The sequence below is a fragment of the Callithrix jacchus genome, chromosome 8, assembly GCF_049354715.1.
Source record: "Callithrix jacchus isolate 240 chromosome 8, calJac240_pri, whole genome shotgun sequence".
Classification (NCBI taxonomy): Eukaryota; Metazoa; Chordata; class Mammalia; order Primates; family Cebidae; genus Callithrix; species Callithrix jacchus.
In genome coordinates, this window is record NC_133509.1 from 104,593,655 (window position 1) to 104,615,364 (window position 21,710).

At 44.3% G+C, this 21,710-nt stretch overlaps 1 protein-coding gene across 2 annotated transcripts in view; it reads left to right on the top strand.

Moving 5' to 3' along the window:
* The first annotated feature begins 485 nt into the window (after window positions 1–485).
* The window catches only part of SUSD6 (sushi domain containing 6), a 103,046-nt gene continuing 81,821 nt past the window's right edge, over window positions 486–21,710 (top strand). For both annotated transcript variants that reach the window (XM_078335251.1, XM_035260828.3), the window contains exon 1: window positions 486–720. The gene's annotated coding sequence lies outside the window, so the exon portion shown is untranslated. The remainder of the gene's footprint in view (window positions 721–21,710) is intronic.

Below are 21,710 nucleotides of genomic sequence, written 5' to 3' on the forward strand. Positions count from 1 at the left end.
CACAGTTTGGTGTACTGCTTTACCGGGAGATAATAACCTGCTTCAGAGATAGGTCAGACGAGCAATTCAAGAGCTAACAAGGCAACATGCGCCAAAAGCCTTGTAAACCTGAGGGCAGTACAATTCTTTACAAGTAATAGTAATTCAATAATGCAAATTAATAATAATAGTAAACGAACTGGAGAGCGCACTGAAACGCCGCACGATTCAGCTGGGTCCGTGCCACCGCCCATCCAATCCAGCGCAGAGACCGTCTCTTTAAGCTCCCCCCCTCCGCCCCCCCGCCACCGCGTCGCTTCTCCCGCGGGTACCCGGCCCCGCCGGCCGCGCGTGCGTGCGGAGCCTCCCGGCGGGGCGGTCTCTGCGGCGCGACGCCGGCACGACGCCGGCGCGACGCCCGCGCTGTTGCGTGCGCGCCTGGCCCCGCCCTTCCCTGCCCCCTCCCTTCCGCGGGGCCTCCCCCGCCCGCGCGGTACAGCTGGGTCAGTGACGCGGGCGCTACCGCCGCCGCCGCTACTGCTGCGTTCTAGTCTCCGAAGCCGGCGACCACCCCGCCGCCTCCCTCCCTCCCGCGCGCTTCCTCTGCCCACAGCGCCCGCCAGCGCGAGCCAGACAGGGCACGCGGGGCCTCGCTTAGACCTGAAAGGGTTGCGGGCGCGCGCAAGCGGCGGCGTGGAAGCAGTGAGCGCCCCCCTCCCGGAGGTCTCTGCCGGCTCCCGGGTGAGTTGTCACCGCGGCCGGGGGGCGGCAGGGCCGGCATTGTGCCACCGACGCGCCCGGCCGGCTGTCAGGGGCGCGGGGCCAGCGTACACCGCCGGGCAGGAACGCTGGCCGGAGCCCGAGCCGGCGCCGGCGGCTCCCCGCGCTTCTCGGCGTCGGCCCGCTGTCACCCGGCCGCGAACCGAGCCGCTGGGAGCCCGGCGCTGGCGTGGCGCGGCCGGCGGGCCGGCGGTGGGGGCTGCGCGGCTGGGGAGACCGGCGGCTGGTTTGGGGCCGGGAGCTTGGTGACTCGCGGTCCGGGGCGCGCCTTCCCGCGTCACTGCCCGGGCAGCGCCAGGAGAGCTGCACGCCGTGCCGGTAGGTGCAGAGGAGGTAGGCACAGGCCCTCTGTGCCACTGTCATTACTGCCCTCAGCGTAATAAAGCTGCGGGGATTGCGCTGGGGCAGGGCTGGCTTAGAGAGGGTGGATTTCCTGAGGAAATCTCAGAGCTCGTCTGTGCGCACCGCAGCATTCGGGAGCCCCGGCGCCTCGGCTGCTCTTTAATCTCAAAAACTTCTCTTCTTAACCAGGCTAAACTCCCCGAAACCAGCTCTTTTCTTTCAAAAAGTAGGCACGTATATACAGACTTTCCTTTTTCACTCTTAAGAGACCCCAGCTGTGAGTGTGGATCTGACTCTCCCTCATGGGAGTCGTGGCTGAGGAGCTGCTGAAGTGGAGAAAAGTTACCCTGGAAGAATTTAGGAGCAAGGGGGGAGGTGGTTATGGGGACCGCAAGACCCAGAAGCAAAGAGGCGTCAAAAAGCCTTGGGCTGGTTAAAGGGAAGCTGGCGTCTGGGCAGAGGCCTAAAGCTGTTGTTCCCACAGAATTTTCTCTCGGTGGCAGGCGACATGCTGGGCTTTGTTGCTCTTGCTAACTGGGCTTCTGTGCGCTCTTTCAGAGGTGCAGTAAGATACCCGCTTCAATTAGGCCTAGGGATTTACTCCCTTTTTTGATCTACAGAGATGGGAAGTGTCTTTCCACCCTTCACAGTAGTTATTTCATTTCTTGCTGTTTTCGTTCCTCTGGTGTAAAAAATACAGAGGAGTTATGCACACACACCTTTTCTGTTTTGGGAATTCCACACCCAAATTGTCACCATCAAGTGGAGGCTAGTAGAGACATGTGCTTGGCATTGACTTCTGAGTTCTCTGGCCTTTGTATATTTGACTAGAAGCATATTCAACCAGAAATTAAAATTTTCCTAGAGTTGGGGAGGTATGTCTGCACCTCAGGAAAGAAGGTATTTAAAATATGGAAAGGTTCTTGAGGACTTACTGAGTACCAAGCTTTGTGCTAAGGGCTTTACTTTCTTGAACTTATATAATAAACAACAGACTTTAGAGGTAGATATTATTCCCTTTCTTATAGTTGAGACTCAAACCAAACAAGTTAAATAATTTGCCCATGTCACATAGGTAGCTCATGGTGGAGCCCACACTCTGAACTACTAGTTTCTGGTTTGTTTACCTTTTGGTAAAAGTGAAATTGGAGTCTTTCTAAAACCTCCTCAAAGCACTGCTGCTTTGGGCTGTTTCTCAGATCATGAGCATTCTAAACTCTCTTCTTCAGGGTACCTGCTGATGGTATGTTTGCATAAGATTCATTTGTTCATTCTTTAATTCGGTACTCCCAAGTATTTATGTGATACAGAATGTATGCCAGGCACTGTGCTAGGTATTACCAATTCTGCATTAAGTCAGAATCTAGCTCTCATGGATTCAGTGTTTAAGTCAATTTGTTTTGGTTTGTGTTCGACTTTCGTTGGTGGCCATTTACTGCTGAAGGAACTTCTGCCCAGTGAGTTAGTCAAAGGACAATATTGGTATGAGTCCTGATCTTTTGAGCAATTAAGTAAATAAGTAATTTTTTGGATACTGTAGTAGAAATGGCATATGAAACAAATTCTCACTTACAACTAGATGGGAACAATGCCAGAGTGCTCCGTGTGTAAACCCTGAGAGCAAACCCACTGTCAAATGGCCAATTTGACTTCTTTCACTGAAGCCTGCCTTCTGAAAGCCCCGAATTTGGTTAAATAGAAGGGGAAGAAAGGTAGAATAAGGTGTTACTGATGCAGGCTGACAGATAAAGAGACCTCAGCACTGTTTTCCGGCCAGTTTCTGAGGTGTGGTGATTGAACTTGTGTTTGTTTGGTTTGGTTTTGTTTGAGATGGTGTCTTACTTTGTTACCCAGGCTGGAGTATAGTGGCACAGTCTTGGCTCACTGCAACCTCCGCCTCTCGGATTCAAGCGATTCTCCTGCCTCAGTCTCCTGAGTAGCTGGGACTACAGGTGCGTGTCACCATGCCTGGCTAATTTTTGTATTTTTAGTAGAGATGAGGTTTCACCTTGTTAGCCAGGCTGGTCTCGAACAACTGACCTTGTGATCTGCCCACCTTGACCTCCCAAAGTGCTGAGATTACAGGCATGAGTCACTGCACCCAGCCTGAACTTTTATGTTCTTATGTAATGGCGCATCTCTCAGTAGGGGATATCCTCCTTTGCTCTTTTGCTGGGGCAGCAATTCCTGCAGCAGCCTTCCCGCTACACAGACACACACACACACACCCCTTTCCAAAACGTAATAATTCACCTGGCTTCTTAAATGTTAGAACTTCTTTCAAATTTAGCTACTAAACATTGTTTCACTCCCTCCACACTTGTCCAGTTTCCACATAAAGACTTGGCTTTTGCTTCAAATATTTTCTTGTGCCCTTTTTTCATATCCTTAGCTCTTCTGACAACCAGGTTACTACTAGTGTCATTTTGGGCTTTGAGAAATACAGCATCTTAAAAAAAAAATATTGAGGTACATTATCTTCCTCATTTCAGCACCAAACAAGTGAACTGTGGAGAATGAAGCAGAACAACTTGACAGCAGAGAGGGAAAGCCAGAGAGCACACATGATTGTCTTTCCCCTGTAGTTCCCCATTTACCAAGAGACTTGCAGGCCTGAAAGTCGGCAGATCCACTGGGCCCAGGTTGTGTAATTGCCATACATGAAGCAAGTTATTAAGCTCCAGAACTGACATGCTATCCCTGGTTGAAGCTGACAAGCAGGATCTTTTTTCCCTCTTCTTTCTGCCTGGACACTATGGAAGTCTTGTTAGAGGGCTTTCCCTTAAGCAGTAGGAGAAAGATCTGAAGGAGCCAATAGAGGAAGGAGCCTCATGTCTTGTCTTTTTTCTTTTCTTTTTTTTTTTTTTAACTTTGAGAGCAAACATTGCTTTGTTGCAGACTTGAATGTTGAGGATTAGGACATTTGGTTAACGGTAAACTTTGGGACAAATGCAAAACTAGGGGAAATAGAGACTCTTTCTCCAGGTTTCTCATGAGTTCCATAGTACTCAGGAACCTTTGGGTGGACTGTCCTTGAACATCAAGATCTGTTCACTCCACCCCTGGCTTGGATTCAAGGCAACAGCCATTGTGTATCCCTTGGATGAGCGTTAAGTTCGTGTTTCTGTGTAAGAACCTTTCATTTGAAAAAGCACAGTTCTGGGGAAAGAGGTACCTCTTAACAAAAACCTCTTAGGTTTTTGTGGCAGAACCTGTTAGCCACCTGTGTTCTTCCTGTGCTCACATATCTGCAATGGTGTCCTTTTTCTTCCCTTTTTAGTTTTTTTGGCCTGGAAATCAGCAGGGTTCCTCCATTTGCTCTCTCATCCTCTGGTTCTTTCTTGAGAGTGGAAGTCACTCTGCTGGTGGACCTTGCAGTGGCACTGAGCTGGGTCACTTCAGCCGTGAAAGGTCAGCTGTGCTACTGTCAAGGTTTGAGGACAGTTAAGAGTCTGTGAAGGTACTGGATACAGCGACAGCAGGAAGTGCAGCAGTGAGAACTGAAACTGGTTTTACAGACTGTGGTGTCGGCCTGTGATGTACCCTCCCTCCCTGGCTCTTATATCTCAAAAAAGGAAAATAGCCATGCTTGAAACATCTGAAGGCTGTGTGCCAAGAATTCACACAGTACTCCTGAAACAGGATATTACTGAAGCATTTTTCTCAAACAGAAACAGATGCAGTTCCCTGTTCTGTTGCCAGTGTTAGTAGATCCTTAAAATTACCTGATAGCAGTGTGCCCTTAAATGTACTCCTCCCTCCTACACACATACACAAGTGTTTTATTTTATTTTTTGGTGATGCCTCCTTGCTTGATTTGAGGGAAGTTAGTCTGGGATTCCTGATGACAGTAATAGATTCTCAGTGGGTTTGCAGACGGCAGAGGTGGTGACTGACAATTCTTTATTACTCAGAAGAGGATTTTCTATGGTGAAAAATGATTCAGGATTCTGCAGTTGGAGATTGGATACAAAACCTCAGAGAAGAGACACAAATAGGGATCTTTCCCAGCCTCCCCTTTCTTGCCACCCTTTCTAGAGGAGAGGGAATGTTTAATCTTTCCAAGTCTAACCTACTGCCAGCAGTGACTTGCCTTCACCCACAGAAATTTAAGATTAGAGCATGGAATTGCCCTTTATGTAAACTGTCCTTGCTGAAATTTTCTTTGGTTAGACTAGGCTTCAGCTTCTGACAAAGACAGTAAAATGAAACTGGCTTCTGGGAATGGCATAAGAGCCTGTTTATCCGCTTGTTCGTTCTTTAGATTGTTCTCTATTGAGCTCAACAAAGTGGAGAGAGGCTTGTGAAAGGTATCTTGAAAAAGGAAACAAAGTGATTTTGCTTAATTTGCATTTTAAATTATAGCGGTCTGTGCAAACCGAAGGAAGACTGAGGTATTTTTTGGTGGGGAGGCACAAGATTACAGATACCTTAGAAAGTGGAAGGGAAAAAAATCACCATGATTCTACCACTCTAACATAAACATAATGTATTTTTTGTTTTCTCCATCTTCAGTTCGTAGTACCTGTACATTCAACTTTGTATTTTTTTCATTTAGCTTTTTTTTACATGTCATAAAATTCACCCATTTAAAGTACAGTTCAGTGGTTTTTAGTATATTTCCAAGAATTGTACAGCTATCACCATAATCTAATTTTGAAATATTTTCATCACCCCCAAAAGTCACTCCCTATTTCTCAACAATCCCACCTAGCCCTAGGCAACCACTAATCTACCTTCTCTCTATATAGGTTTGCCTATTTGGACATTTCATATAGATGGAATCATGTAATATGTGGTCTTTAATAACTGACTTCTTTCACTTAGCATGTTTTTGAGGCGTATTCATGTTTTAGTGTGTACCAGGACTTCATTCCATTTTATTGCTGAATACTATTCTATAGTATTGATATACCACATTTTGTTTATCCATTCATCAGCTGATGCACAGTGGGGTTGTTTCTGTTTTTTGGTTATAAATACTATTTCTAAGAACATCTGCATATAAGTTTTTCGGTGGGGGTGTATGTTTTCATTTCTCAAGGAGGTATCTTTAAAGCTACGTCCATCCATATCTCCACTTTCAGGTTAACATTCTATTTGGTTATGCAGTTTGTTTGAGGAAGAACAGCATTATTATAGTAAACTCTTGGTCCTACTATGGTATTGTGGATATTGCCCTGAATCAAGAAAAGATGCCACCAAAAAAATCCAAAACCCAAAAACTGAAAGAGAAAATCCTGTTTTTAAGTTTGAACTCTCCAGTAGCATTGTTTCCAAATATTTGGTGCAGAACTTTAACCATAGGTGAGAGTTGACCAACACAATAGTGCCCAAATTCAGTGCACATGTACTGCTACTATAAAAAAAAAAAGGAGGATTTTCAATATGAAGCCTCAGCTCTAAATCTCATCTTTGTGTTTTATAGAGAGAAATATACCATGAACCCCCAGGGCCTTCATTATCAAATGTGATTTATAGTTCTCAGAAGCTTTTCCTTGTGAAAAACTCCCTGCCAGGGTTCTGTGCACGTGCTCAGAGGCTTCTGCTAGGTTGGGGAGGGGAATGCTTATTGAGTAGAGAGCCAGCCAGCAAGGTAGGGAGGAGGGAGAGGGGCTGTGAGTGCCCTGAAAGTGTAGATCTGAGAAAGAGTGCTCTTTAGAGCAGCTCCCACAGGGCTTTTCCAGGTGGACCTCAGGTGTAACCTGAGGTTAAAAACAGATCATGCCAGACAAAAAAAAGGAGCAGATGGTGCTGCTTGAAGTGTCATTTCCTCTACAGGATGTGTCCCTGGGTGGTTTTACATCATGCCAACCATATTAATGAAATACTGCAATGTCTTCTTTTGCCCTTGTTCTGATTGGAACCACAGGTTGAGTTTCCCTAATCTGAAATCTGAAATGCTCCAAAATCTTAAACTTTTTGAGTACCCACATGATGGAAATTCTACACCTGACCTCATGTTTTTGGGTCACAGTCAAAACTGCCTTCAGGCTATGTATATTAGGTGTATATAAAACATAAATGGATTCTGTGTTTGGACTAGGGTCCCATACCTGAGATACCTGATTATGTATATGCAAATATTCCAAAATCCAAAATATTTCTGGTCTCAAGCATTTCTGATAAGGGATACTCAGCCTGTACTAGCACTTGTGACCAACAGCTAGTCTTGCTCTCCTTGCTCCTAGATCTCTACTAAAAGCTCTTGAAAATGTGCATATGCAGGCTTCCTAATGGTTTAATAGAGGGTCAAGATGGTTACACCACAGAGAAACAGGAGGGATAGGGCACATGCCCTTTGTCCAGCAAGACAGACAAAAACTAGGAACTTGAATTATCTTCTCTGGGTTCCTATATGTGTAGCCACAGCCAAGGATCAGTTCTTCTAGAAAGATCCCTCCTGTGTGTGGGTGTAAATGTGTGTGAATGCAGCCTTAACTTCCCTGCCAAAACTCATTGTGAATTGGAACAGGTCCTACCTGTTAATGCAAATTCAACTCCTAAATTCTAGGAGTTTCTATAAGTTGAGTGAAGTGAGACAGACTGTTATTTGGGCCGGGCGCGGTGGCCCAAGCCTGTAATCCCAGCACTTTGGGAGACCAAGGCAGGTGGATCATGAGGTCAAGAGATCGAGACCATCCTGGTCAACATGGTGAAACCCCGTCTCTACTAAAACTACAAAAAAATTAACTGGGCACGGTGGCGCGTGCCTGTAATCCCAGCTACTCAGGAGGCTGAGGCAGGAGAATTGCCTGAACCCAGGAGGCGGAGGTTGCGGTGAGCCGAGATTGCGCCATTGCACTCCAGCCTGGGTAACAAGAGCGAAACTCCGTCTCAAAAAAAAAAAAAAAGACTGTTATTTGAAGATCCAAATTCTTCACTGTTGGTATCTAGATGCTACCGAAACTCCTTGCACAACAAAGTGTATGAAGAGAGACTCCAGGCTCATGAAATGTTAGAGTTGGAAAAATGGGACTTTGGGGTTGTTCTTATTTTACCTCCTCATTTTATAGAAATGCAAATGGGAAATGGATGCTCAGAGCTGACTTGCCTGAGAGGTGAAAGGGCTAGTGGAGAAGCCAGGGCTCCTGATTCCTAGTCTACTGCTTTTCTGTCCTAGTGTGATTACTTCTTTGTTTTTCCCCATCCTCTGGGCCTGGTCCAGGAATGGGGATTGGGAGTCCAGCAAGGTATCATCATTCATATTGTTGGGAACAAATTCAAGTTACTTCTGTGATTGTAGTTTTGAGTCTTAACAGTGAAATTACAAAAGAAATGAGTATTTAAGTCCAGTTCTTCTGAAAGAAAATGGGTGCAGAGTCCTCAGGGCTGATCTGCCTATGGAGTAATCATTCTTTTTATTCCTTTACGTTCTTAATAAACTTGTTTTCACTTTAAAAAATGGGTGTTGTGTTTAGGCTGGGCCTGCTTAACTTTTAAATCTCTGTGCTATGTATCTTTGCTGTTCAGAAATGCCCCCTAGCCCAGTATGGTGGCTCAGGCCTGTAATCCCAGCACTTTGGGAGGCTGAGCTGGGACAATTGCTCAAGACCAGTTCAAGACCAGCCTGGGCAACGTAGTGAGAGCCCCCATCTCTACAGAAAAAAAAAAAATTAAAAATTAGCTGGACATGGTGGCACAAACCTGTAGTCCCAGCTACTTGGATAACTGAAGTGGGGAGAATTGCTTGAGCCTGGGAAGTCAAGGCTGCAGTGAGCTATGATGGCACCACTGCCCTCCAGCCTGGGTGACACAGTTAAGACCTTGTCTCAAAAAAAAGAAAAAAACAAAAACAAATAAAAAAATAACTCACCTGACCCCAGGCCAATGGGATGTGTTCTCCATCTGGGAGAATTGATCCCGCCTCCACACCCCATTAACTGACCCAACCCTTCAGAGCTGTGGTCCTGACTTCCTTGGGCTTATTGTATATGAAATCAGCTACCCAACTAAATGCAGCGTGAATGCACATCTCTAACTGTAAGTCTCCAACCAGGCAGGAAGGAAGCAGGTCATGTATACTGGCTTTCCCCAACCCAGAAAGCCAGTGAACAGAGTCTTGTGTTCAGTGGGTGCTGCTGTTGCATTTGGCATTCTTGAGGCATTGCTAGACAATTAACCAATAGTATGTTATCTGGTCCACCCCTTTATCAGTCCTCCATCTGCCTCCAGGTGGAAACTCTGCCTTGGGAAGACTGTCTACCTCCTTGTTTCTGTCCTGTGGGGATTTTGCTTGTTACACAGCAGAATAGTAAGAAAAATAGGCTCTGAATTTCATAAAAATTCATCGATCCATCTTTTCTTAACATGTACCCTCAAGTCATAATAATTTGTGAGCTGATATTCTGGTTACGCTATGATGTCAGGCTGGTGGGAGGCTGGTAGGTGGTTGCTGCAGAAACCAAAGGGAAGTAAGTCGAGTGTCTGGCAAATAATTAGTGAATGCCTGTTCTAGGCACACAGTTGTGAACAAAGAACAAAATGGACATAATGCTTGCTGGCATGGAGTTAGCAGATGGGAGTACTCATGAGGTTTTTGAGAGTAGTGTTGGAGGAATCATTTGTGTACAGCAGACTTTCAGCTTGACGGTTCAGGCTTTGTCAATTATTTCTGTGCTCCAAACCACAGTCACTCTGGAAGGAAGAACTTGAAAAGTATCGTTAGAGACTTCCCCCTAGGCTCCCTATTAAAGAAATGAATTGTCTTTCTCTGCGGTGGGCTAGGTCTAGGAGTTTGGTCTCCTTTGAGGATTCCTGTTTCTGGCTTTATTTAATTAACCAGTTTTTAATGCTTTCAGACCCTGACATATCCTATTTTTAATTAAAGAGAAAAGGACTGGCAGAAGGGGAATAGAGAGGATCAGTAGAATGAATTCCTTAGGTAATCTTTTTTCTTCCATCTCTCTCAAGCCTCAATTTTAGATAAAAATGTTGATTTGTGAGATTTCTTTTCCGGATTTATCTGTGTCTTTACAACCTGCTGGGGGCAGTAAAGTATCTAGTTCCCAGTAAACATGGGCCCTCCCCTTATATTTTACCTCTTTGGGTAGCCATCTCTGTGTAGGCCCCAGTTTCAACCTGACATTGGAAGTTCCCTGAGGTCAGTGACTGTCTCATCCACTTCCTTGTACCCCCTCCTGGATTAATTGGATGATTAATAAATGATTGACCTGGTGTAGGGGATTAAAATAACAAGTACAGGAGGGCAAGGTGACTTTGAGGCCATGAGCCTTGATGACAAGGAATGAAAGAGTGGTATTATTGATGAAATTCTAAAAATGGAGACATTTGGAGGGAGGCCTGGTTTGAGTGAAAAATATAAACAGGGTGTTAAAAAGCTGTTATGTTAACATTCACCAAGTTCACCCTGTCTGGTGGCAGGGAAAGAAGACAGCTTAGGAACCATGGCAGTGGAAGGTGAAGGAAAGAGAGGTGTCAGAGGCATCATTCGTTTCTGAAAGCCAATTTACACCTTTGCCTCTGCAGTTTAGTATCCAGTGTGTTGGGCTGCAAGCAGGAAGTAGTTAATGCTTTTTTCTTTGTTCTCCACAATTGAACTCTTTTGGGGGACTGTTCTATTTCTGGAATTATATAATTGTGTCTGTCATTTCCTTTGAAGGTCTGTCCAGGCTTTTTTAAAAGCGTATCATTGAAGGAAGGGTGCTCTGTACCAATGCTGACATGCTTTTTTCTTGGGTTATACCTGAGCAATGGTAGCATGAACAGATTTCAGGGCTTTTGGTGTTGGTATAACTTTCTGTGAGTAGTGAAGGTATTAGGAGGCTAATGTTAAGGCAAGAGGTGGGGTGGTTTTACAAGCACCACATCTGAACTCATTAATCAAGTATTTATCCGATGCTCTTTCCTATATGCTAATTATCTCCCCACAGGAATTCTTTGCAGCACTAAGTTTAACACTTAATTATACTTTTTTATATGGTTCTCCAGTGTTTTTTTGGCTTGTTTTTGTTTTGAAACAGGGTCTCGCTCTGTTACCCAGGCTGGAGTGTAGTGGCACCATTGCGGCTCACTGCAGCCTTGACCTTCTGGGCTTAAGTGATCCTCCTACCTCAACCTCCTGAATAGCTGGGACTACAGGCATGCATCACCAGGCCTGGCTAATTTTTTAGAGCGGTAGCGATGGGGTTTTACCATGTTGCCCAGCCTGGCCTTGAACTCCTGGACTCAAGTGATCCGCCTGTGTCAGCCTCCCAAAAGTGCTGGGATTATAGACATGAGTTACCATGCCTGGCCCAGTGTTTTGGTTAGTCTCTTCTCATAAATTTCAACCTCCTTGAGGATGGGTTATGTTTCCCCTCATTTACTATGCAGACTGGACATCCATATTGATAGCAGTAAAGATTTCTTCATTTTACAAACTGCTTTCTTTTCTTTTTTTGAGATGGAGTCTCACTCTGTTGCACAGGCTGGAGTGCAGTAGTGCGATCTCAGCTCACTGCAACCTCTGCCACCCAGGTTCAATCAGTTCTCCGGCCTTAGCCTCCTCAGTAGCTGGGATTGCAGGTGCCTGCCACCATGCCCAGCTAATTTTTGTATTTTTAGTAGAGATGAGGTTTCACAATGTTGGCCAGGGTGGTCTTGAGCTCCTGACCACAAGTGATCCACCCACCTTGGCCTCCCGAAGTGTTTGGATTACAGGCGTGAGCCATAGCACCTGGCCAAACTGCTTTCACGTAAGATACCTCATACTGTCAGGAAGATTGTAGTCCCATTTTACAAATGGGAAAGATAAGACCTTTGGCAACCAGTATGCATTTGGCAGCAACTGTACTTGCATATAGTAGTGATATTAAGTCAGCAGGGGCTCAAATGCTAAATGAGACACTGGTATGGTAGCACATGTTGAGAGATGGGAAACCTCCTAGGATTGCAGATTTGATTAACTTGCCAAGGAACAGCAAACAGCAATATGATAGCAATAGCCCCTTTTTGGTTCTTCCATCCCCATCTCCGCACAGGTACCCTAAGGTCAGCATGTTTTTGTGTACTCATGGAACAAAAATATGAACATGTGCATATAGTCATGCACTGTCTAATGACATTTTGCTGCATATGTGATGGTGGTTCCGTAAGATTATAATGGAACTAAAAATTTATATTACCTAGTGACATTGTAGTCATGGTAAGGTCGTAGCACAATGCATTACTCACTTGTTTGCGGTGATGCTGGTGTAAACAAATCTACAGCATGGCCAGTTGTATTAGAGTCTAGCACTTACAAATATGTACAGTACATAATACTTGATGATAATAACTATGTTTCTGGTTTATGTATTTACTATTTTTTTGTCATCAACATAGACTATACTCCTTCTACTTAGAGAAAAACCCCCCAAAAACCAGTGAACTGTGAAATAGCCTCAGGCAGATTCTTCAGCAGGTATTCCAGGAGGCATTATTGTAGGAGATAACAGTTCTGTTACTGCCCTTGAAGACCTACTGGTGGGATAAGATGTGGAGATGGAAGACAGTGTTATAGATGATCCTAACCCTTTGTAGGCCTAGGATAATGTGTGTGTTTGTATCTTAGTTTTTTTTTTTTTTTTTTTTAACAAAAAAAGATTTTTAAAAAATAGAAAATAGCTTATAGATAAGGATATAAAGAAAAAATATTTTGGTACAGCTGTATGTCTTAATCTAAGGGTTATTACGAATGAGTCCAAAAGTTTAAAATAATTAAAAAGTTTATAAAGTAAAAAAGTCATAGTGGGAACGATCCAAGATGGCCGGTCGCTAACATCCCGAGATTGCAGCTCTCAGGGAAGGCTCGGAGAACTAGAGGACGCCACACTTTCAGACAAATTCTGGTCGCTCACGGAGCAGAAGATCCCCCAGTGGAGGAAACACACGGGTGGCCAGCGCAACTCTCGTGGCCGGCGCAGCGGTTCCGCCGGCACCTCAGCGCGGCAGCTCTCGGAGCAGAGTAAACAGGTTTGGAGGACCCGCACGGGCCCCCAGCACGACACCAGAGCCCGGTGCAGCGGCTGTGACAGCACCTAGGCGCGGCAGCGCTCGGCGCAGAGTAAACGGGACCGGTTCCCCTTCTGACCGAGGTTTGGAGCCCCGGGAAGGCAGAGTCGCCTACTACGGACACAAGAAGGAAGCCAGACAGGAGAATCCTGGGCAGAAAAGCACCATTAGTTTTAACGCTGCTGCTCTGGCCCTGGGAACTAACAACCTGGACGTCCACTCAAGAGACCTAATCTGAAAGTTGGTAATTTCAAAGACAACAGGAGGATAAATTTATAATGACGGGAAGAAACCAGCGTAAAAAAGCTGAGAGTACTCAAAGTCAGAACGCCTCTCCCTCTAAAGATGATCACAGTTCCACATCGACAATGGAACAAGGCTTGATGGAGAACGAGCGCATCCCGATGACAGAATCACTCTTCAAGGAATGGATAATAATAAACTTCGGTGAGTTAAAAGACCATGTTGTAGCCCAACGTAAAGAAACTAGGAACTTTGAAAAAAGGTTTGATGAACTCCTATTGAGAATAGACAACTTAGAGAGGAGTATGAGTGAATTAATGGAACTGAAGAATACAATACAGGAACTCGGAGAAGTATGCACAGGTTTAAACACTCGAATTGTTCAAGCAGAAGAAGGGATATCAGAGGTCAAAGTCCAACTTAATGAAATAAAACGTGAAGAAAAGATTAGAGAAAAAAGGATAAAAAGGAATGAGCAAAGTCTCCAAGAAATGTGGGATATGTGAAAAGACCAAATTTACGTTTGATAGGTGTACCTGAATGCGACAGAGAGAATGAATCCAAGCTGGAAAATACCCTTCAGGATATTATTCAGGAAAATTTTCTTAAACTAGCAAAGCAGGTCAATATTCAACCCCAGGTGATACAGAGAACACCACAAAGATATTCCTCAAGAAGAGCAACCCCAAGGCACATAATCGTTAGATTCACCAGGGTTGAAACGAAGGAGAAAATACTAAGGGCAGCCAGAGAGAAAGGTCAGGTTACCCACAAAGACAAGCCTATCAGACTTACAGCAGATCTCTCGGCAGAAACTCTACAAGCCAGAAGAGAGTGGGGGCCAATATTCAACATCCTCAACGAACAGAACCTTCAGCCCAGAATTTCATATCCAGCCAAACTAAGCTTCACAACTGAAGGAAAAATAAAATCTTTTATGAACAAGCAAGAACTCAGAGATTTTATTACCACCAGGCCTGCTTTAGAAGAGCTTCTGAAAGAAGCATTACACACAGAAAGAAACAACCAGTATTAGCCTTTCTAAAAATACACCAAAAAGTAAAGAGCACCAACATAAAGAAGAATTTACACCAACGAATGGATAAAACAGCCAGTCAACATCAAATGGCAGTAACCCTAAATTTAAATTGACTAAATCCCCCAGTCAAAAGACACAGCCAAAACCCAATGGCATGTTACATCCAGACCTGTTTCACATGCAAGGATACACAAAGACTCAAAACAAAGGGATGGAGAAAGATTTACCAACCAAATGAAGAGCAAAAATAAATAATAAATAAATAAAAAGCAGGAGTTGCAATTCTCGTATCGGATAAAATAGATTTTAAAGCAACAAAGATATAGTGATAAAAGGATCAATGCAACAATAAGAGCTAACCATCCTAACATCCAGATACGAGACTTAGATTCAATGAGACAGAAAATTAATAAGGATATCAAGGACTCGAACTCAGATCTGGAACAAGTAAACTTAATAAATATTTATAGAGCTCTCCACTTCAAATACGCAAAATATACATTCTTGTCAATACCACATCACACCTACCCATAAGTTTAAATGAAACATTGATGGGCCATTATTAATACCCAATTTTTTTCAAAATAAAGCAATATTTCCATTTACTCTCCCTCTTTTTCTTCCTCTCCTTTACTTATTTTTTTTTCTTCTTTCCTTCTCTCAAAAAAAAAGAAATCAACTTGTAAACCTCTAGATCCAGGTCAGCAATGTCTCTTTCATTGCTTGATTTCCTTCCTTCCCTTCCCTCCCTCCCTCCCTTCCTCCCTGCTTCCTCCCTTCCTTCCTTCCTTCATCCCTTCCTTCCTCCCTACCATCCTTCTTCCCTCCCTTCCTGCCTTCCTCCCCCCCCCAAAAAAAAAAAAAGTCATAGTAAGCTAGGGCTAATTTATTGAAGAAAAAAATGTTTTAAATGTAGTGTAGCTTAAGTGTACAGAGTTTAGAAAGTCTATAGTAATGTACAGTAATGTCCTAGGGCTTCACACTCATTCACTCACTTACCCAGAGCTATTTGCCATCCTGCAAGCTCCATTCATGGAAAGTACCCTATACAGATGTACCATTTTTTTTCTCTTTTATACCATAGTTTATTGTATTTTTTCTATGTTTAAATATGTTTAGAGACACGAATAATTACCATCATGTTAGAATTGCCTACACTATTCAGTAACATATCTGCTATACAGGTTTGTAGCCTAGGCTACGCCATGTAGCTGAGGTGTATAGTAGGTTATGTCATCTAGGTTTATGTAAGTGCACTCTGTAATGTCCACACAACAACAGCATTGCCTAATGACACATTTTTCAGAAAGTATCCATGGAATCAGAGTAACCCTGTTGCAGCCTCAGTTCTGCACGTATCAGCTATATGACCTTGAGCAAATTTAACCTCTTTGATACTTTTATCATTTGTAGGATAGAAATGATATTAACGCTACCTATCTATAGAAGGGGGGCTACCAAAATATTAATGATTGCCTGGTGTGGGGAATTCTGGATGTGAATGGTAAAGGATTAAACTTCTTAAACTTGCTTTTTGTTTCATTTGAATTTTTTACTATTGGTAAGTATAACTTGAATAATTTAAAAATTACATATAAAGGTACTCCCTTGTAGAATTTTTATGAAAGTCAAATGAAATAGGATATTTAAAAAGGTGGGTAAGTGCCTGACAACTAAACGATACTCAGGTGGCTCACACCTGTAATCCCAGCACTTTGGGAGGCCGAGGCAAGCAGATGACCTGAGGTTGGGAGTCTGAGACCAGCCTGACCAACATGAAGAAACCCCACTGCTATTAAAAATATAAAATTAGCCAGGCATGGTGGTGCATGCCTGTAATCCCAGCTACTCAGGGACGCCGAGGCAAGAGAGTTGCTTGAACCCAGGAGGCAGAGGTTGCAGTGAGTTGAGATTGTGCCATTACACTCCAGCCTGGGCAACAAGAGCAAAACTCTGTCTCAAAAAAAAAAAAAAAAGAATTGGGGAAGTATTAATTGGTGGCTGACCGTTTTGTAGTGTTAGATGTTCTGTGTGACTTTGGGTAAGTCTCTTAACCTTGTTAAGCTTTAGCTTTTTTAACTGAAATTGGGAGTTAAGAGTAGTGTCTATTCCATGGGGGTTTTGAGGATTAAATGAGACTAGACGATTAAGCGGTGAACCCAATATCTGGCACTTAGTAAGTACCCAGTAAATATTAGCTGTTACCAGCTTTTATCCTCACAACTATGCTTTAAGAGAGGAGGCAGTTTTACCTACCTTAAAGTTACAGAAAATGAGGCACAGAGTAGTAGGTGACTTTTCCTAAGGCTAAATGTTGATTCAGCAGCAGAAACAGGGTTGACGCCTACATAGTCTCCTTTATATTTCAGTGCTGCCCTATCAGAGTGGGTAGCAGCAAACCACGGAGGCCTCGCGGATGTGCAGACAGGAAGCATTGGCCGGGACTGTGTATGTGAAACAGTAGAACATGGCCAGTCGGGACAGAGAGGGTTAGCAAGGGTATGTGTTTGGTGGGTCTGAGTGAGAGAAGTCAGCTTAGGACCATCCAGAATGACCAAAGGGAAGGGCTTGTTTTCTTTCTCTTTTTTTTCCCATGTCCTACTGGTCTTGTAGGTGGCACACTCCCTCCCACTCCCCTCATGGGCTCAGTTCTCTGAACTCTGTCACATCTAAAAAATCAGGCGTGGCCTTCTCTGTGAAATTGTCCCTGCTGCTGGAGTCCACACTGACAGCCACACCACTTGATTCTGCTCATCCTTTCCCACTTTCATCCTTGACGGCCTGCATGAGGACGGCTTCACTTCTTTAGGCAAGCCCTCTCCCTATACCACTTTAGTGCTTCCCATGGTGTTCTATCTGCTCCCAGAACAATCTGCCTGTTTATGGGACAGAATGGTTGAGTTGAAGCCAGTCTTGGTGGGAAATAGGTTTTGAGCTTCTCTGTGGGCTCTTTTTCTGTGTATTTGCATTTTTAGAGGGGGAAAAAAGCCCTGAGTGATTTCTGCTCAGTATGGTTTCCAAAGAGTGCGAGATTCTCTTCCTCAAACTCAGCCCTGGGGCCAGAGCTGATTAAGGCCCCAGCTTACCACCTTCTCACCTTGGGTTTTTTTCAGTACACTTCTTATCCTTGCCCTTTCTGTTCTCTGCTTATCAGACCTTCCCACATTTGCCCTGTTCTCTTCCCACTGCACAGGGGTCATGAAATACTTACCAGTTAGTTAAAAATACAGGCAATGCAGTGTTAAATTTTACCAATCTCAGTTTGCACAGTGAACTGGAAGATGACACGTGCATATTTGTACAGAGTCTTGCAGCATTTGATGGTTTTTCTCTTTGCATGTGTTTCAAATATTGTCTTTTCCAAATCTGCATTTAATGGTGCCCAGTAAACCCTGTAGTTCACTTTTCATTTTTCAACATAGATATTCTTTGAATATCTCCTTGCTGTGGGTATTGGGTTTACATTTAATAATTCCCCATCATGATCTGAAAAATATGAGCGGGCCTACCTTTGAAGTACCCATTTTTTCATGCTTAATACCAACCATGTCACCACACTTTTTCTTCCTTTTGTTTTGAGATAGGATCTCATTCTGTTGCTCAGACTGGCATGCCGTATAGCTCACTATAGCTTTGAATTTCTGGTCTCAAGTGATCTTCCCAGCTTAGCCTCCTAAGCAGCTTGGATTAAAAACATGCCCTACCACACCTGGCTAATTAAAAAAAAAATTTTTTTTTTTTTTTTTTTTGTCTTGCTATGTTACTCAGGTTGGTCTTGAACTCCTGGCCTCAAGTGATCCTCCTGCTTTCGCCTCTCAAAGTGCTGGGATTACAGGTGTGAGCCACTGCGACTGGTCTATCGCACTTCTTTAGAGGACTCTGCTCTGACTCCTGTTGGCTTGGCAACAGGTGGATCCTAGAGGATGTTAAAGACCTCATGGAAGGGACCCTCTTACTCTTAAATAATTGCAAAATAAGAATTGGAGAAGAAACCCTCCCACCATCACGATAAAAACGTCCCTCTAAAACACAGGTTGTTTAGGACCTTTTTTATGTTGCTGTAGTATTTATCTGGTTTTTGAAGATAGTCTTGCTTAAATTAATTCTGATTTCGAGAGTGATGACTGAGAGTTTTGGAGAAGGTACTTAGAAAAGAGCGAAGCCCTGGGTTTATTTCAGGCCTAATCATGAATTTCCAGGAGCAGCTTTAGGACATCAGGGAGAGAGGCATTGCACACTGCCTTGGAGCTGTCATTAGGATGCCACCTTTTAGTGACATACTGTAGGTAGTCCTTGGTCTATATAAAGTTGTGCCTGGGACTTACCAGAAGTGAACCAGGTGGTATTTCTAGTAAAAGGCAGATGCTCTTGCTGTCAGAAATAATTTAAAGGTTTTTTTACATGTAAATGTGGGATTATGGGACTCTTTTTTTGGGGGGCGTTAGTCTCATGGGAGTGCTTCTCTTACCTTACAGAGACTTTATTCCTTACTCTTTCCCAAAGTGACTCTTTTTTTTTTTTTTTTTAATGAGATAGACTCACTCTGTCACCCAGTCTGGAGGGCAGTGGGACGATCTTGGCTCATTGCAGCTTCTGCCTCCTGGGTTCAAGCGATTCTCCTGCCTCAGCTCCCATGTAGCTGGGATTACTGGTACCTGCCACCATGCCTGGCTAATTTTTGTATTTTTAGTAGAGATAGGGTTTCACCACATTGGCCAGGCTGGTTTGGAACTCCTGACCTCAGGTGATCTGCCCGCCTCAGCCTCTCAAAGTGCTGGGACTGTGCCCAGCCCCAAAGTGACGCTTAACTCTGTCTTCCCAGCCCCTCTGATAATTTTTTCTCACCACATGGGTCATTTGTGGTGGCACATACAAGGTGGCCAACCCTCTTTCTAGTAGAATTTGAAGGATGTTGATGGTGCTGTATGCTTGCTACAGAGATACGGTTGGTAATGAAAGTGTGCAACATTTGAGTCATTCCTTTGGGTTAAGAGATTTGTATTTCAGCCGGGCGCGGTGGCTCAAGCCTGTAATCCCAGCACTTTGGGAGGCTGAGGCGGGTGGATCATGAGGTCAAGAGCTCGAGACCATCTTGGTCAACATGGTGAAACCCCGTCTCTACTAAAAATACAAAAAATTAGCTGGGCATGGTGGTGCGTGCCTGTAATCCCAGCTACTCTGGAGGCTGAGGCAGGAGAATTGCCTGAACCCAGGAGGCGGAGGTTGCGGTGAGCCGAGATCGCGCCATTGCACTCCAGCCTGGGTAACAAGAGCGAAACTCCGTCTCAAAAAAGAAAAAAAAAAAAAAAAGATTTGTATTTAGCAGATATGATACCTAGAAGGAGTGTTTGTATCAGAGTATCCCAGAAAAGAAAGAAGAAAAATCCCCTGGGGAGTCGGACAAGGCAGAAAGTATTGAATGTGTGCTCTATGCCAGACTGATCTTCACTGTATAAATCAGAAAACTGAGCTCTGAAACATTAAGTACTGTAATTTACTATGTTGGAACTAGAACCAAGGTTAGAGTGATTCCAAAGCCTGTGGAATTTTTTTTTTTTTGGAGACAGGGTATCACTCTTATCGCCCAGGCTGGAGTATAATGGGGCTATCTGAGCTCACTGCAACCTCCACCTCCCCACCTCAGCCCCTGACCCCAGTAGCTGGGACTACAGGCATGCACCACCACGCCCAGCTAATTTTTGTATTTTTTGAAGAGAGGGGGTTTTTCCATGTTGCCTAGGCTGGTCTTGAACTCCTGGGCTCCAGCCATCTGCCAGCCTTGGCCTCCCAAAGTGCTGGGATTGCAGGCATGAGCCACTGAGCTCAGTTCTACCTGTGGTTATTTTATGGCAGATAAAGTGGATTAGAATCTAATGTGGTTTAGAAAGTTGGGTTAGGGGATGAGGTAGTGAGGGAGACAGAGAACAAATGCCTGGAGAAAGAAGGGTACAGCCAGGTGGGAGCTGCAGTGGAGGGGCATTTAGGAGTGAATGGTCCTGGTGAGGGTGTGGAAAAGAGAGGTTGGTTAGCAAAAACAAGCTGAAGTGGAAGAGAGGTTGGAGGTCCCTTGGAGGTGGTATAATGTTGGATGATGGCACTTCTTCCCTGAGGGATGGAACAGAGGAGGCTGGAGGACCAGATAGCCTCTGTATTAGGTAGATGGCGGTTGGGCCCCCACAGGAAGACTTTTAATCCCTGGTATTTATAGACTGGCCTGTACTCTACTGAAAGGCAGCTCCCGTTTCAGTCAGTGAAGGCAATATTATCTGCCTTTGAAACATCGCCTCCATGGTTTCCCATTTGGCCCAGTGGGAGGGACTGGGTAATGCCCGTCATATTATCCTAATTCCCTGCTACCTCAGGTTGTTCAGGTGCACTTCTGCTCTTTCCCTCTGGGTGACTTCTGGCTGCCCCTCTCCTGCAGATGCCCCCTTTCCTTTCAAGGATGAGTCAGAGCAGGGACTGGGAAAGGCAGCCCTCTTGTTTCTGTTCAAGTTGGCCAGGAATGCCCAGGAATGATGATTCTGGTTTGTCAGCTTCTTGCTGTAAGGCTGGGGTTGCTGTGTTTACAGCACAACCAACCCTACAGTCAGTGCAATTCACTGTGGATTTATTGAGCATCTGCTAGTGTGTGTGTGTTGGGGATGGTATATGAAAATGATGGAGGCAGGATCTCTGACCTAAATGAGGGAAGGTGGGTAAACAGCTCCCATAGTCAGCAGTTGAGCTAGTTCCTTTTCCTTACCATAGGAAGTGTTTATAAACATTGTCTTGTCTCATTTGCATGGTTGTTGTGAGGTTCGAATGTAGTGGTAATGGATTGAGACTGCTTCTAAAGGTATTAAGCTCTCAATTTATATAAAACTTTCTTCAATATTACTAGGCAGGCTGATAATAAAAGCTAACATATTGAATGCTTTCTATGTGCCAGGCACTGCTATAAGTGCTTTGTATATATTAGCTTATAATCTTCATAGCAACTTTGAAGTAGATTGCTTGTGTACCCACTTTATAGATAAAAGAGGATAAAAAAAATTTGCTGAGGATGGCGTAGGCAGTAAGTAGCAGAGCCAGGCAGTCTGAATGTTTGGCCAAATACTGTTTGGGCACTGTAAAAATCTTGTGGAAGTCAGGGAGTAGAGGTGGTCTCCCCGCCAAGGGAAGGCAGCAGTCAGGACTTAACCCTCGGAGACCAGCAAGGAGCAGAGAACAGTCAGGCTGGTGCCTCAGAAAGCATCAGCATTTCTGCACAACTTAATTAAATCACCAAAACCTTTTCTGAGCTTGGAGCCATCTTTCTTGGAGAGTAATACAATTGAAACAGATAATTTAA